The following is a 13,378-nucleotide window of genomic DNA, read 5'->3' on the forward strand; positions in this document are numbered from 1 at the left end:
ATTACTACAGGAATATTCTGTTAGCACTCATTACATATTAAAACCTTTATCATTAAAATTGTATACATCTTCATTTCTTGACATTTTGGGAGGATAGGGGATTCATTTCTTCTTTTTGTTATTACCTTGGTTTCAGCATCTGGGATCACCACGCTCCCACTCCAAGGTCATAGGGTTTGGGTCAATACTCCCAAAAGTCGCTCCAAGGTGAGAAGAGCATTGCCAGGGTGTTCAGTCAGAATGCCATTGGGTGCTACAGGGATAGGAATAGGTGCAAAGCCAGAATAATGAGAAAGAACACAATGGATTTTGATCAATGGGAAATAGTTGCTCTCTATTTTTCATTGCTAAACTGAACAGTAGTAAGCCGAGAGCTGCTGGAGCTTGAACAGCCTGCTGGGGCTCAGAACAACCTGCTGAAGTTAACAACCAACATAGATAGAAGCTTCCAAAAGGGGTAGAAAAGAGATCGTCATGTTTCTGAGGAAACAGATCAAGTCACATCTTCAGGTATCTGTCCCTTTGGACATTTAGTTATGTGATCCAATACCTATCCTCTTCTCAGAGGGATTCAGTATATTTGAGTTGAATTTGTGTCACCTCCCACCACAAGGCCCAGCCAATTTAAGTAGTGATTATTCTTGTGTCTATATTTTCTTCCAATGTGTTAGATCAAAATATGACCTTTAGAAAGATACGACTATTGCTCTAAATCTAATATGCAATGACTAGTTGGAAAGATGTCTTTAAGTCTGTTATGCAGTAACAATAAGAACAAGTAAGCCATGTGAAAGGAAAAGAGCACTGAAGACCAATATATTCCATCAGAAAAGGAAAATTGGAATATTATTTTCATGTTAGATATCAAATATGGTTAACGCCTTTTAGGAACATAAAAAACAAAACATGGGGTTCTTGTATTTTTCTTCAATAGGACAAAACAAAACATGCAGGACAAAAATTATTTGCAACTCATCAATCTCCTACAAGGTAAATCTAACTGTAAATAGCATAATTCGTGACTTAGCAATGGTCAATAGTGATAAAAAAGTATTTGCACCTAGAGATGAACCAAGTAGCTTTCCTGACTAAACCATGGAATAGTGGAGGAAATATTTAGTATTTCTTTCATGTTCTGGTTAATTTTCTGGCAATTTTCATGTTATTAAGAGAAGCAATAAATGAATATGACTAGGCAAAATGGAGGGATGTTTTTAAGGATGCTTGATCAAATTGAGATGTTAAAACGTCTTGGGCCTGCATCAAATCCTGAAGGGCAGACTAAAATGGACACAGCTCTGTGCTTAATTGTGATATTCAGCCTAAATCTCTAAGGTTGGACAAATTCAATGAGGTTGGATTTTATTCAAATTACACTGTCAGGAAATCTTCCTGCCACTGAACAAACATATACAGCTCAAAGTTCATGGAAAAGTTTAGAACAGAACCAAATATTCACCCTTCATATCCCACCACGCACCTTTCCTGACTTTCTGTCTCCATAGCTCTTCAGATTTCCATTAGGTAGCTTTGCACCTAATGGAAATATTAGAGTATTAGAGTATAGTGGGTATCTTGTTGCTTATTCTACTCTCCCTGTGGACACAAATGGAGAATAGATGAAATGGAATGAGGAGAGAACAAGTTCCTCTTTTTCAAGGTGGAGGGTCTACCTGATTAACTACACCATTTCTGAATTGTCTGCTCAAATTGAGATGGCAGACTGAGAACCTTCATGGTGCCATTCCCCTACAGAACAACCAGCAAGAACTGGAAGAAATGTCATTAAAGAAGCTCCAGAGAGAGTTCAAAGATGGCAGCAACAGGGTGAAGGTTCAAGGAAGAAAAAGGAAACTTAAGAGCTTAGGATCTCTGGAGGCCTGCCTGGCTCCTCCCTCACCAGCTCCACACAGTTGTCCCATGCACTCAGTGGGGATCTGTGTTCCCATTAGAGGGGAGCAAAGTAACTCTTGTGTGCATAGAGAGGGGAAGTATATTTGGTCCAATCTGTCTGGTGGTCCTCTGAGAGACTCGATGTCATAGAACTGTTAGTGCACAGAGAAGGCAGCTCAGTGAGCTCCCTTACAGAAAGCTGAGGGAGAGCACACAAGTCATGCTCCCTGGGACAAGGGATTGATAGCTACAGCGCAGTGGAGAAGACCATGAGGAAACTGTTTCCTAGGGCAGAGGGGACACCAGTATTTGTGGAAACCAGGTAATTTCTAGGGCCACACATATGCCAAGAAAAGAGGCATGTGCAGAAAGGATCAGGGAGGACATTACTCGATGACCTGGGGGTACTCTCCAAAATCACTCTTTGGATAAGCACTGAAGGAAAGGACTCACTCAGGTCAATCTTTGAAGACTGAGCAACACTTTTTGGTCTTTTCCTACTTCTTCCTCTTTTTTCTTTCTTGTTGTTAGCTCAGTGTCTAAATTCCAGTGATAAACACGCTAAACTATTAAAATGCATAGTTTAGGACAAAATATTACAAAGCATATACAGAAACAGGAAATGATGGCCTAGGGAGAGGAGTAGGGAAAGATTTAGAAATCCTGAATTAAGAGGTACAAAACAAAAGGTATAATAGATAAAACTTTTAAAAATTGGTCCCAACTTTTAAAAATTGGTCAGTGGGATACAGGAAAACATAGACAAAGAACTAAAAGAAATCAGGAAGATGTTAGATGAACACAAAGAATAATATCATTAGAGAGATGGAAATTATGAAAAGGAAACAAAGTGAGGTGAGGAACACAGTAACTGAAGTTGAAAACTCCCTACAAGGGCTCAACAGGAGACTGGAGTTGGCAAAAGAAACAATGCGTGAACTTGAAAATCAGTCATGAACATACGTGTATGTTGTTCTAGTTTGCTAGCTGCAAGAATGCAATATACCAGAAACAGAATGGCATTTTTTTTGTAATTTGGTACCCCGTTTATTGTTTATTGTTTATTTGTTATGTTTTAATTTATTCATTGATTAATTTAAAAAATTTAACAAATGAATAACATTAACATATATAATCAGTAATTCATAATATCATCACTTGGTTGCATGTTTATCATTTCTGAGAACATTTGCATCAATTCAGAAAGACAACAGAAAAAGAAATAAAACAAAAAGAGAAAATAAAAAAGATTATACATACCATACCCCTTACCACTCCCTTTCATTGATCACTAGCATTTCAAACTAAATCTATTTTAACATTTGTTCCCCCTGTTAATTTTTATTCCATATGTTCTACTCTTCTGTTGACAAGGTAGAAAAAAGGAGCATCAGACACAGGGTTTTCACAATCACACAGTCACATTGTGACAGCTATATCATTATTCAATCATCCTCAAGAAACATGGCTACTGGAACACAGCTCTACGTTTACAGGCAGTTCCCTCCAGCCTCTCCATTACATCTTGAATAACCAGGTGAGATCTACTTAATGCGTAAGAATAACCTCCAGGATAACCTCTCGACTCTGCTTGGAATCTCTCAGCCATTGACACTTTGTCTCATTTCACTCTTCCCCTTTTTGGTCGAGAAGGGTTTCTCAATCCCTTAATACTGAATCTCAGCTCATTCTAGGGTTTTTCTCAATCCCTTGATGCTGAGTCTCAGCTCATTCTAGGATTTCTGTCCCACGTGATCAGGAAGGTCCACACCCCTAGCAGTCACATCCCATGTAGACAGCAGGAGGGTGGTGACTTTGCTTGTTGTGTTGCCTGGAGAGACAGGCCACATCTGAGCCACAAAAGAGGCTCTCTTGGGGGTGACTCTTAGGCCTAAATTTCAAGTAGGCTTGACCTAACCTTTGTGGGGTTAAGTTTCATATGAATGAACCCCGAGACTGGGGACTCAGCCTGTAGCTTTGATTGTCCACACTGCTTGTGAGAATATCAAAAATTCAACTTGAGGAAGTTGAATTTCTCCCCGTTCTCACCATTCCCCAAAGGGGACTTTGCAAATACTTTTCCACTCACTGATCGAATCACTCTGGGATTCATCAGGGCATCACTCTGGACAAACCAGCAAGATCTCATGTCCTACCTGAGATTCCAAGTACTTATGGTGTTCACTCAAGCTATCTACATCAGTTATATTAGCAAAAGCACTAGTCAAAATATAAATTTTGTACCAAATAAACATTTTTTGCTTAGTCTCACACATAAGGTCAGATTTTAAAATATTAATTCCCATCAATTTTCAGCACCCTGAAGTAATGACATTCCTTTGTTCTTCCTCATGCAAAAACATTTTTAAAATTTAGTGACTAGTATTATACACACTAGGCATTTCTAGATGATACCATCTCAATCTTTAACGTCTATCTTTCTTTCTGATTTCATTTATGCCCCAAGCCCTCCTCCCTCTTATCATTCTCACATGCAGCTTCATTCAGTGTTTTAACATAATTGTATTACAGTTAGGTAGTATTGTGCTGTCCATTTCTGAGTTTTTTTTTTTTTTTAAAGTATTTTTTTATTTTATTATTTTTTGTTTGTTTGTTTGTTTCTTACATGGGCTGGGGCCGGGAATCGAACCGGGGTCCTCCGGCATGGCAGGCAAGCACTCTTGCCCGCTGAGCCACCGCGGCCCGCCATTTCTGAGTTTTTATATTCAATCCTGTTGCATAATCTGTATCCCTTCATCTCCAATTACCCAATATCTTCCCCTATTTCTATCTCCTGGTGGTCTCTGTTACCAACGCAATATTCCAAGTTTATTCACTAATGTCAGTTCATGTCAGTGAGACCATACAGTATTTGTCCTTTGTTTTCAGCTAATGTCACTCAGTGTAATGTCCTCAAGATCCATCCATGTTGTTACATACTTCATAACTTTATTCTGTCTTAAAGCTGCATAATATTCCATCATATGTATATACCACAGTTTGTTTAGCCACTTATCTGTTGATGGACATTTTGGCTGTTTCCATCTCTTTGCAATTATAAATAATGCTGCTATAAACATTGGTGTGCAAATGTCCATTTGTGTCTTTGCCCTTATGTCCTTTGAGTAGATACCTAGTAATGGTATTGCCGGGTCATATGGCAATTCTATATTCAGCTTTTTGAGGAACCGCCAAACTGCCTTCCACAGTGGTTGCACCCTTTGACATTCCCACCAACAGTGGATAAGTGTGCCTCTTTCTGCACATCCTCTCCAGCACTTGTCATTTTCTGTTTTGTTGATAATGGCCATTCTGGTGGGTATGAGATGATATCTCATTGTGGTTTTGATTTGCATTTCTCTAATGGCCAGGGAAGTTTAGCATCTCTTCATGTGCCTTTTGGCCATTTGTATTTCCTCTTCTGAGAAGTGTCTGTTCAAGACTTTTTCCCATTCTGTAGTTGGATGGGCTGTCTTTTTGTTGTTGAGTTCAACAATCTCTTTACAAATTCTGGATACTAGAACTTTATCTGATTATGTCGTTTCCAAATATTGTCTGCCATTATGTAGGCTGTCTTTTTACTTTCTCAATGAAGTCCTTTGATGCGCAAAAGTGTTTAATTTTGATGAGTTCCCATTTCCTTCTTTCTTTCTTCAGTGCTCTTGCTTTGGGTGTAAGGTCTATAAAACCACCTCCAAGTATAAGATTTATAAGGTATTCCCCTACATTTTCTTCTGTTTTATGGTCTTAGACCTAACACTTCAAAGGATAGGAATAGAAGGGAACTTCCTTAAAATGATAAAGGGAATATATGGAAAACCCACAGCCAATATCATCCCCGATGAGGAAAAACTGAAAACTTTTCCCCTAAGGTCAGGAACAAGACAAGAATGTCCACTATCACCACTGTTATGCAACATTGTGTTGGAAGTTCTAGCCAGAGCAATTAGACAAGAAAAAGAAATACAAGGCATCAAAATTGGAAAAGAAGAAGTAAAACTCTCACTGTTTGCAGATGATATGATACTACATGTCAAAAACCCTGAAAGATCCACAGCAAAACTACTAGAGCTAATAAATGAGCACAGCAAAGTGGCAGGTTACAAGATAAACACTCAAACATCTGCAGCATTTCTATAACTAGGAATGAACAATCTGAGGAGGAAATCAAAAAAGGAATTCTGTAGAAGCCAAGGGTTTAAAGCAAGACCTACAGAATTTGTTGCAAGCTGCTGGCCTCGGGATGGCAGCGGTAAACTGTGGTGATTGTTATGTAGAGCAGTCTGGGAGGAAGAGAATGTTTACCCAAAACAGTTATGTTAAGTATGAAGAACACTGTGAGATAAAAATCTTGCTCCCTCAGGAAATGCCTGCATATCTATTGACATCCTGTGGTATATAACAAGGATCTGGTTGAGAATAAAGTTGTCTGAAGTCTGTCTGAAGTAAACTCAAGCTTCAGACCCCCTGAGCCCGTCTGTGTCTTTCTTTCTTTCTTCCTTTCTTTTTTTCTCATCATTCCTTAATATCCTTCGAGCTCTATTTCTACAGGAAGCAACAGAATTCCATTTATAATTGCAACCAAAAGAATAAAATATTTAGGAATAAATTTAACTAAAGAGACAAAGGATCTATACAAAGAAAACTACAAGAAGTTGTTAAAAGAAATCACAGAAAACCTGAATAGATGGAAGGGCATACCATGTTCATGGATTGGAAGGCTAAATATAGTTAAGATGGTTTACAGATTCAATGCAATACCAATCAAAACCCCAACAACTTACTTTTCAGAAATAGAAAAACCAATAAGCACATTTATCTGGAAGGGTAGGGTGGTCCAAATAGGTAAAAGTAACCTGAGGGAAAAAAATGAAGTTGGAGGTCCCACACTGCCTGACTTTAAGGCATATTACGAAGCTACAGTGGTCAAAACAGCATGGTACTGGCATACTGATAGATATATTGACCAATGGAGTCGAATAGGGGTGTTCAGATGTAGACCCTCTCATCTATGGACAATTGATCTTTGATAAGGCAGTCAAGCCAACTCACCTGGGACAGGATAGCCCCTTCAATAAATGGTGCCTAGAGAACTGGATATCCATATGCAAAAGAATGAAAGAGGACCCATATCTCATACCTTATACAAAAGTTTACTCAAAATGGATAAAAGACCTAAACAGAATGGCTTTTAAAATGGAGAATTTTATAAGTTGCTAGCTTACAGTTATAAGGCTGAGAAAACATCCCAATTAAAACAAGTCTAACAGAATGCCCAAACAAAGGCATCCAGGGAAAGTTACCTTGTTCAAGAAGGCCGAAGAAGTTCAGGGTTTCTCTCTCAAGTGATAAGGCACGTGGTGAATACAGTCAGGGCTCCTCTCTCAGCTGGAAGGGCACATGGTGAACATGTTATCTGCTAGCTTTCTCTCCTGGCTTCTGGTTTCATAAAGCTCCCCTGGAGGCATTTTCCTTCCTCATCTCCAAAGGTCACTGGCTGGTGAACTGTGCTTCTCATGGCTATGTTGTTCTGCTCTGCTCTCTCTGAATCTTTCTCCAAAATGTTTCCTCTTTTATAGGACTCCAGTCAACCAATCAAGACCCACCCAAATGGGTGGAGACATGTCATCCCTTAATCCAGTTTAACAACCACTCTTGACTAAATCACATCATCCAGGGAGGTAATCTGATTACAGTTTCAAACATACCATATTGAACAGGGATTATTCTACCTTTACAAAATGAGACATATTAAAACATGGCTTTTCTTAGGAGGCATACTTCCTTTCAAACCAGCATAATTAATAAATGATTTGACAGGACTTTTTCTTGTGTAACTTTTACTACATGAATTATCTGGCATTACTCCAAGAAGCTTCATTCTCCTAGTAAAGACTTTTACTCTTACTTCCTTTTTTAGAAGATATTCCTACACTGTGTTTTCTTGTGCACCCCAAGGCTGGCATGAATGGTTGTGCACAGTAATTACAGACCTAGAGTTTCTTTCTAGTGGAGTCCATTCATTTTGTTTAAGGGATGAATTTTAAATTGAGTCATTTCAACATTCATTACAGACAGAAATTTTTCTCACATTTGAGTTTTCAAGTTTATCAGTTAGAGGTATGAATGAAGGCTCTCCTCCATTCATTACATTTATATTGTGAGTTTTCTCATATTGTATATGGTCAGGCCATCTATTAAAGACTCTGCTACATAGATGGCGTTTATATGGATTATCTCCAGTAGGCATTCACTTGGGCTGACTGAAGTCCTAAGGATAAGTAAAGGCCCTTCTGCATAAATTCTAAACATAGTTTCTTCAGTGTGTGGTTCCTCAGGAAAGTTTAAAAGGTTAAAGCTATGGTTAAAGTCTCTTCAATATTAAAAACATTTATAGTATGAGTTTTTCCATGTTGTCTAAGGTCAAAACATTGAAGGCTTTTTGGCATATATGGCCGTCTTATGGTGTCTCTCCAGTGTGAGTTTTCTCATGTCTTCTAAGGGCAGGATATCTATGAAAGCTGTATCACACAGATGACATCCATAGGGTTTCTCTCCAGTGTGAGTTCTCTCATGTCGTCTAAGGGGGAAACATCTACTAAAGGCTTTCACACAAAGATAACATCCATATGGTTTCTCTCTGGTGTGAATTTTTCAATGTTGTCTAAGGTTAGAGTTATTATGGAAGGATTTTTCCATATATATTGCATGCATATGGTTTCTCTCCAGTCTGTGTTCTCTCCTGTTATCTGAGGTCAGAACAGTTATTGAAAGTTTTCTCACATAGATGGTATTCATATTGTTCTCTTTGATGTGAGTTCCACTGTAATGTCTAAGGCCAGAGCTTTGAGTAAAGGATTTCCCACGAAACGACATTCATATTATTTACTTCTGTGAATGTGCTGATGTTGAGTAAAAGACGACAGGTCACTAGCAGACTTTCCAAATGGTTTGCCTTCATAGAGTTTCTTTCCTATGTGAGTTAACACATGTTGAGTCCCTGTAGATCTGTGAGTAAAAGCTTCTTGCAAATCATTCCATTCAAAGGGGTTCTCTGGAGTGTGAGATATCAATCGCATGATGATAGTTGTATCATCATATTTTGTTTTCTAAGGCCATTTTCCTTGTCTGCACTCTGGTTTTGGGGAAATCCTACTCCTTCCTTCCACAATTCCTCTCCTTGCTCAAACTGGAAAAGCACATCTGATTTGCAGACCTGATATCCCACTGAGATTAGATGATTGACATTCTCCAGCATTATATCTCTGAACAGCTTTTTCTGGGATGTGTCTGGCACGGCCCACTCTTCCTGGGTGAAGTCTATAGCTACATCTTAGAGGGTCACTGATACCATTCTTGTCATATTCTTTGGGAACTCCAAACATCCGTTTTCATTGTTTCTCTTGATCTTCACTTCATCTCTCGGTGGTTGCATTGTCAATAGCTCAGCTGACATTGGTCCTCCTCTGGGTTTTCACTTGGAACCAGACAAGCACTAGGCAAACAAAGCTGCATCCTTCATCTGGCAGAGCCTGAGTACTCTGCTGTGGTGGTGAGTGAGACAGGGCACCAAGCTGATCTTCAATTCCCTGCCTGGCAGTTGCTTTCAGTCTTGTGAAGTTCTGGCCTCCAGAACTGGAATTTATTCATTTTCTATGATCCTCAGAAAAGCATAGAGACCTTTGCTTCCTCATTTGTAGGGACAAGGTTCCTGAAGGTTGTTGGGGACTCTGGGATTACCTAACCCATGACTCTAATCCCAGAAAGGCAGCCCCCTATTCCAAGGCTATTTGTATTTTAATAATGATTTAATTACTATAGTTACCATTGCAAAGGTATTATTGGGGGAAAAAAAGTTTGTTTTTTTTTTTTTTTTAACAAATATGGTTTATTCTGAAGCATTTTTTCTATGCTGAAGATTTCCAATCTCCAGACCCAGAAAGAAAAAATTTTAAACCACACTTGTGCCAACTTTCTGAACTCAGTCTTTTTCTCATGCTGCCTTACCTGGTTAGGTCCTGGGGCAGGGATAGGTGGGACAGAAAGAATGAAGCCTGGTATGTTGAACTTGGATTTGAAAGTTTTAGGGGAGAGCTGTGGAATTTCAGAGATCCTAAGCCCTTCTTCTTTTGGGGGTGGGGTGGGGAGAGGCGGTGCATGGTCTGGGAATTGAACCCTCATCTCCCAAATGGAAGGCAAGCATTCTACCACTGAACCACCTGTGCACCCTCTACACCCTTTTTAACTATTCCAATTATTAGATCTATTTCAATTAAACTGTGACCAGGACAATTGGAAAAGGTCTTTAACTCTTCCAGAGGCAGCCCTCTGGCAGCATTCTGCTGTCTTAGGGAAATTCTAGGGGCATTTTTTTCCTAATTTCCAGGTTGTTTACAGTAATTACAAAACTAAGGCTTGAGCCCTGCTGCTCAGGGTTTTCCTTCCCTCTGCCCCCTCCCCTTTTTACTTTAGAAGTACTAATTTATGTATTTATATAAAAGTGCTTATTTATTTTTAAAGCAATTCCATTAGAGCACTTTAAGAATTTTTCTGTTAATTTGTTATTTCCATCCGGAGGTATGAGAATATACATAGTCATAAATAGAAAAATAGTTGCAAAAAAACCCAGAAACACAGAAATACTTTTTTAGAAGGACAATTAAATGATTGAATATACATTATTATATCCCATTTCTCCCTCTTTGCAGAACAATTTTAGAGCCACTCTTAGGTCATTTCTCCCCTGATTTTACATTATATTGAGGCCAGATTGTTTTATAGAAATAAACCTTTTTCCTTAAAGACTCACAACTAAAATATTTTTTATTTTTTCAGTACAACCTAAAGGTTTTTATTTTAAAGAATTTCTGTTATCAATAACTGTTCTAGTTTGAAAGCTGTTAGAATCCAATATACCAGAAATGGAGTGGCTTTTAAAAAGGGGAATTTATCAAGTTGCAAGTTTACCGTTCTACGGCTGTGAAAAGATTCAATCTAAGGAATCGAGGGAAAGATACCTCGGTTCAAGAAGGCCTATGACATTTAGGGTTTCTTTCTTAGCTGAAAAGGCACATGATGAGATCTGCTGGTTTTCTCTTCCACGGCTTTCCTGGGGCTCTGTCCATTCTGTGGCTCTGTTGGTTCTGGTGACTCTTGTGGCTCTAAAGCTTTTTGCAAAATGATTCCCTCTTAAAGGGTTCCAGTAAGCAACCCTACCTTGAATGGGTGGAGACACAACTCCATGGAAACCACCTACTCAAAAGTTACCACCCATAATTGGGTGGTTCACATCTCCATGGAAACAATAAAAAAGTTACCACCCAGCAATATTTAATGAGGACTAAAGAACATGACTTTAATCCTCATTAATTAGGATTGTTGAACAGATTCAAACTGGCACAGTAACCAGTTAGGAACACTGACCAATACGAATGCAGTAAGTCATCAACTAACGAGTTTAAAGATATTTAACACTTATTATATATTTAAGTAATACACCAGTTAATAACTAGACCGAACACACTAACCACTAAACAGGCATTAAACACTTAACATGCTGATTAGCAATTAAATAAGCATTAAACACTCACTATACCTAGGTAACACACCCGCTAGCAGTTTGACAGACTTAGTTAATTTCACTGAATATGAATTAATTGTTGGATTACTTATTTTCCAGGAGCATACTCAACAGACACACTCAGATCAGGGCCTCACACCGCATGCAGAATGGCACCTAGAAAACAGAAGGTACAGAGGTCAGAGCGAAGAAGCGCATCCCTGGCTTCAGACCTATAGGTCTAGGAAACTTGAACTTCTGAACTGACTCTCCAGTCCACTTTCACCTGATGACCCACTACCCAGTCAGATGTCCAGACTTGGAACTGGAAAGGGTTTCTCTCTTTGAAAGGTCTCAAGGCACCAACAGGGTTTGAAATAACAGCAGAACAGATGCCGTTCTTGCCGTTGCCAAGCCTCTAGACTGAAGAACATCTAGCGGCTGCAGAAGTCTCGATTTCTGCACTTAGCTATTCTACCAGAGCCCCAGAACCTCGGATAGATGGCCTCCTTGCTTCTTAGGACCTTTTGGTCCCACCAGAATATCCAGATTGTTACGGAACAAAGGCAGTGGATTCTTGCCTGATGTGCTCAGTGACCAATTCCTGAAACACTGGAATTCAAAGAGACAAAGAGTTTATTGCTAAGCACAAAGCAGGAGATCAGATGTCCTATCAGCCCGAAAACCTGTTTTCCCAAGTTTAGGGGATTCAAGGTTTTTATCGATTCGAACAAAGGGATTTTGGAGCCATTACAATTCCAAATAGCAAGTCTAAGCACAAAGGGAGACAGAGTTGTCATTTCAATAACAAAGAGTAAGGGAAACAATTTACAAACATAAAGAAGTAAAACTCAGTTGAACCTTTTTTTTTTTTTACATGGGCAGGCACAGGGAACTGAACCCGGGTCTGAACATGGTAGTCAAGAACTCTGCCACTGAGCCACTGTTGCCTGCTCCCAGTGGGACCTTTTGGTGAGGTTACTTCAGTTAAGGTATAGCCCAGGATGGTTACTAATCCTTTTACTGGAGTCCTTTATGAATAGACAGAGAAAAAACTACAGGGGGAGCAGCCAGAAGTTTATCATCAATGGATTGCAGATGAGAAGGGAGAGACCAGGAGACGTTACCATGCGCCTGGCCATGTTGACAAGCTAAGAACCAAGTATCACTGGCAGCCAGCCCCAGAATGCCATGGTCTTTCAGGAGAAAGCGTTGCCTTAATGCATTGATATACCTTTTCCCTGGTCTCAAAACAATGAGCTAATAAATTCCCATTGTTTATGCCCAACCATTGCATGGTATTTGCTTGAGCAGTCCAGGAAAGTGAAACACTTGGCCAAGGAAGAAGCCTACGGTGTAAAAATAACATGGTTATTAGAATCAAATAGGCATGAAAATAAATCTTAGCTCTGGCACTATCATCTGGGAGACTTTGGGCAAACCATGCAAGATTTGAGTCCAAGTTTCCTAATTTATGAAGCAGGCATAATTATCCTTACCTTTTAGTTGTTGCAGGATTAAATAAGATGCTTGTAAAGTATATATCACAAAGCACATAGAAGATGCTGAATAAATGGAAGTTAATGTGTTTATTAGCCTGCCACTCAGAACTCTGATCTCAGCTCCTCTTTTAGCTTATTCAATTACTGTTTCTTCAAATAGCTCTGAGTCTAGGACTTTCGGTTTCAATTATTTCTAAGCCCCTTATCTGCATACTTAGATATTCCAACACTTGTTTCAAATAGTTACAAGGAATTTAGCAAAAGAGTCAGAACTTGTTTCCGTCTTCTTTGATGCTAGAAGGTCCATTTTCCAGTGGTGAGCATCACTGGACCGGGTTCTGGTGGCTTGATGAACACGTCTAAGTAGGGCTGGCTTCGTGGGCATGTGAGCTGTGCAGTGCCTGGGACCTGTGATGGGACAGGC

General features: G+C 39.3%; 1 protein-coding gene across 1 annotated transcript in view; it reads right to left on the reverse strand.

Moving 5' to 3' along the window:
- Positions 1-11,625, reverse strand: part of FCRL5 (Fc receptor like 5) — an 84,978-nt gene extending 73,353 nt beyond the window's left edge. The window contains exon 1 of the mRNA XM_077156551.1: positions 11,489-11,625. The gene's annotated coding sequence lies outside the window, so the exon portion shown is untranslated. The remainder of the gene's footprint in view (positions 1-11,488) is intronic.
- Between the last annotated feature and the right edge of the window lie 1,753 nt (positions 11,626-13,378).

This window comes from Tamandua tetradactyla, chromosome 4 (assembly GCF_023851605.1).
Source record: "Tamandua tetradactyla isolate mTamTet1 chromosome 4, mTamTet1.pri, whole genome shotgun sequence".
NCBI lineage: Eukaryota > Metazoa > Chordata > Mammalia > Pilosa > Myrmecophagidae > Tamandua > Tamandua tetradactyla.